This window comes from Anastrepha ludens, chromosome 6 (genome assembly GCF_028408465.1).
Source record: "Anastrepha ludens isolate Willacy chromosome 6, idAnaLude1.1, whole genome shotgun sequence".
Taxonomy (NCBI): Eukaryota; Metazoa; Arthropoda; class Insecta; order Diptera; family Tephritidae; genus Anastrepha; species Anastrepha ludens.
In genome coordinates, this window is record NC_071502.1 from 107,037,894 (window position 1) to 107,042,789 (window position 4,896).

The 4,896-nt window shown below is 35.7% G+C and overlaps 1 pseudogene; it reads right to left on the reverse strand.

Annotated features, from left to right (window-relative positions):
- Positions 1–558: 558 nt before the first annotated feature.
- LOC128868980 (U2 spliceosomal RNA) lies at positions 559–728 on the reverse strand (annotated as a pseudogene).
- Positions 729–4,896: the final 4,168 nt, after the last annotated feature.

The window sequence follows — 4,896 nt, forward strand, 5'->3', positions numbered from 1 at the left end:
TTCCACAATTTTAAGATAAAGCTGACGTGAAAAAGACAAAGACGAGTAGATGGTTACAGAAATGCATGGCTATTTTTCACACTTCGAGAAATCTTATTATTCGGAAGGGATCAACAAGCTAGAATAGCGTTGGATGAAGTGCATAAACCAAAACGGGGACTAAAAAAAAAAAAAAAATACCAGTCTAACGGTTAGACGCAATAGAAGTGAAACCTTCCGTAAAACAAACTGAGAGAGAATAAGACGAAAGCAGCATTAGGAGCAAGATAATTATAGGTTCATTATAATATTGCTATAAAGTTCATATTTTATTTTCTTCATTTTATTATTATTCATCCTCAATGTTTTCAATTTCAACAAATGATACGAGTGGCTTATGATAGCTAAAATATGATACAAATGCTTTGGTTTCGATGTTGTCAAAAAAAATACCCAAACGGACCGAAGAAACAGACTTACAAATTTCTTCCATTTTCGTCTACTTGTATTCATATAGAAATGTATGTCTCTTCCCACCAAAGCTAAATGTATTAGTATATTTCTTCTTGTATTTATTCAATAATTTGGGCCGAAATCCCGGCCGTACTGCAATACCGGGCCAACCCGTGGCAGAGGTGGAGCAAGCCCCTAAAACACTCCGCCCATTTCCAAAAATCAGTTTAACATTTGTTGTCCTCCGATGGAGGATCTATCAGATGTTGATCTTAGCCATAAGGCCGAGAAGCGGTAACCATACACAACCAACAAACTACCTAGTCAATACATTTTCTAATAAACCTTTTGAGAATTACAAGCTCACAAAAATTAATGTGCGAAATATTTATACCGATTCACTTAAACTGACTTTCAGTATCTAAACCAAAAATAGAAAAGCCAAAAAACTGTTTTCAATAAATAATCAGAAATGTCCTACAATGCAAATTTCAAAAAAAAAATTTTTTTCTTGTGATTCGAACCAAGAATTTTGGATCGGAAGCTCACATTGCTAGCCGCTCGGCTATCGCGCCATACTGTCGGCGCTGGCCTAAAAGTTATTTAGTTCGTCGCTACGTTTATATGTAATATTCGTAGCCAAGATGGTCGCTTTTTCGTTTCACTTTTTCTCAAATCACTCCCAACGATTCTAAAGAAGTTTTCACTTCAATAAAAACGGTTTACCCCAAAGATTTAAGTAGTTTTTATTTTTGCACGGACTTGCAACCTATCCTCGTACAGATAAAGAATCTTTGGATTCAAGTCAAGCCAATAAATCTTTTAAACAAAAGCACCTATTTAATTTATATTTAAATAAAGGAAAGTCATTCAACATGTTCATATACCAATAAAACGAACTCCATTGAAAATCGCAAGCCGATGCACCCTAAACTATATTTTATTAGCCCTCATGACTTACCGCAACCTCATAGAACTTACAAAAATAAAAATACACAAAGGGACTGGGCCGCCGAACAGATTGATAGCTGCCAGCAATTTATTACAATTTTTTTATTTTCCCTCTTGATGAGAAGCTTATGAAAGCAAAGAGTATCATCCCATAATTTGAAGAACAGCAGCAGTGATGGAGAAATATAAATAAAGTATAACTAAGTAAAACGAAAGAAGCTCATCTCATAGTGGTGACCACATAAAGTTTGATGAGGAAGAGATGGCCTTAACACACACAGAAAATCGGACATTGTATTGAAATATTTTCCGGTTACGGCAAACTTTTGTAAACTACGAAAATGTTATAAAGCCGAAAGAAAGCCAATGTTGGGCAAACAGCGCTGACGGAGCTACTATTACTGGGATTGTAAAGGACCTGCTCGCACATGAATTATTCACGCTGACTTTTAAGCAGGGTAAGTGTGTTCTTGTATGTTGGCTAAATCTATGATGTATGTATGTGTAAGTAGTTATTAGGTTGGGTCAATTATAAAATGTAGGAAATTTTAATTTTTTTTATAGTAAAAAGGGGGGCAATAGCTGTTTTTATAGTTTAAGCCTGGATTTTTTTTTATTCGAATAGAATGAATGGAAATGCTTCCCCCTCATAAGATGAAACAGCATGCGAAATCAAAAAAAACTATCAACTGAGCTATAAAATATGTTCATCAATTTTATGTGAAATACTACGAGCATAATTTCTTTGAAACATAAACGGGTTATCATGCCTTAGGTAGGTAGGTAAGATAGTAAGAGTACCCCAGGTACACTTCAAGTAGCACTTACGTGCCGTTTTGACAGGAGTTCACCAGAAGAGAGCTGCAATACGACGACGACAGGGCCTTGCTCGCAGCTTGACTATCGGAAAAAATATTAACGCCTCCCTCCCAACAGCGATCCCGAAACATTGTGCATGCCTGCAGGATCGCGAATACCTCTGCGTGAAAAATGCTGCTTGTTTCCGGCAGTTTAAAGGAAACCGAATTGCTGGCTGATTTAGAGTAAACCTCCGCTCCCACACCAGACTCCATTTTGGATCCGTCAGTGAAAACAGAGGTATCTATATCCGTACCGAGTCTCCCCTCTTTCCAATCTTGTCTGCTCGGAATCAATCCTCAAAGCATAGTTTGCGGATGGAGAGGTCAGTGCGAAGAACAGAGAAGGAAGGGGAGATCTACTTCAAGATGCTACTATGTCCTACAGGAAGTTTGATCCAAGGCCAATCTCCTTCAACCTAATAGCACTCTGAGCAGCAATGGATTTAACCTGCAGATCCACAGGAAGTAAGTGCAGAATAACGTTGAGCGCAATAGTGGGACAAGTTCTACAAGCACCAGTGATGCCCACACAAGCAGTTCTCTGCACTCTCTCTACTTTAGTGGTGTTGTAGCCCTTCTGAAGAGCGACCCACCAAACTAGGCAACAGTATGTCAAAATTGGCGGAACTACTAAGTTGTATATCCAACGTACGACACGTGGCTTGAGGCCCCATTTTTTGCCGAACAAAGATTTACAGGCGTAGAAGGCTATATTGGCCTTCTTAACTCGATTTCCGATGTGTAGATTCCAGTGGAGCTTGGGGTCAAGTATTATACGAAGATATTTGACTTCCGATGAAAGAGTAAGATACTGGTTGTTTAGTCTTGGAAGCCGCTGAAGTTTTAGCAAGAACTTGAAAATATGTATATAGTGAGTAAGCAGTATTGACTTTAAACTATTTAAGTAATTAACAATTTGTGGCATGTATGCTTGGTGAATGAAATAATGTACCCAAACTCATCTAAAGAGGACTGTATTGAGTATACTTTTCTTACGCCCTTGGCTTTTAGAAAACACGAATGAAATAGAAAATAAAGAGTGAACTTTTTTGTATCGAAACTTGGTTATTCTTCTAATTTCACTTTTCAGGTTTTTTGTAAGAAAATGATGTAAAAGTAGTATTCTAAGTAGATGCTTGGGCGATCCCCAATAAGCTCTCCAGTTTTCGTTTTGGATTTCTAACCCGTTTTATCAGAGGAATTGAACTGGAATAGTAAAAATAATCATAGCGCTATGAAAATTAAAATTTTCGAAAAATTTGGCATACTCTACAAATGCTAAAATATATATGCAATGGAGCGTAAAGGCTTAGGAGTTTAATGTGAAACAAACGTGAAGCTTTGCGTGAGGTGGCACCCCAAGAAGTATTAAGTTTCATATAAAAACGTGCAACATGGCATGCGTTAACACACTGCTGTCCAAAATGATACTGAAAGTGAAAGTCGTTTTTTACACGATTGTTAAATGCATGATAATAATTTTAAAAAGGACATTTAAAAACAATTATTTTTCTTTCAATTTAATAAAACTTTACATTTTTCTAGCCCGCGTGGCATCTTGGTAACCGAATTTTAAAACCTATATTATGTATATTTAAAAAAATTAAAAGAAACAAACATTTCTTTCACAATATCGCCCAATTTTCTTACAGCGCACCTTAGTAGGGCATTTTAGTAGGGGGATACATAAGAAATATATTTATATTTAAAAAAGATTGGAAAGAAATTAAAAATGATATAAAATTATTGTATATTTGCATTATATTAAATAATGTAATATAAATGTATGTACCTATGCTAATTACGAAAAAAATAATTGGAAAAACAAATAAAAAATAATTATTTAATACTATAGCATTTGTTTGCATAATATCGCCAAATTTTTATTCATCCATGTGTGCTATGCGTATTTAAATATATTACCATAAGTATATATATGTACAACAAAATATGGAAAAGAATATCCATATATAGGTATTACAGAAAAATAAGAAACAAAAATATATACCTATCGCTTATTATTAAAATTTGTTTCATGATATTGCCAAATTTTTCTTAGTACTCAAAGGATTTTAGTAGACAGATTAGAAAAAAAATGTACGTGTCACATACGCACATATATATTATATTTAAAAATGGAGAAATGGAGAATACACATTTTAGTAGACAGATTGGACAAATATATGCGACTTTGAAAACATCGCAAGCAATAACTTAGGTACTATTCAATTTTTAATTTTTTTATTGAATTATTTTAATTTGGTTTTTGCATTTTTTACTTTCAAGACAAGGTTATTAATATGGATTAACGACTTCATGAGGTCTACCTACAGAGGTCGTTGGTCTGAGTTGAACTCGTGTAAGGTAGCCCAGTGCTTTGGGAAAGAACCAAACAGGGAAACAGCGACCTTCCTCCTAAAACTCAGCAGGAAGGACCTGAGAGTACTGGTGGGTGTAATAACAGGGCACAACGTCTGTGGTCAGCATGTGGCTACCATAGGAGTCATGGACAGCCCGATATGCCAATCCTGTCTTGAGAATGACGACACTGCAGAGCATTTTCTCTGTAGCTGTCCTGATTTTCCAGAATCAGACTTAGGATATTGGGTTGCGATACACTGAGTATGGACAAAGTTCATACTCTTCCTCATCC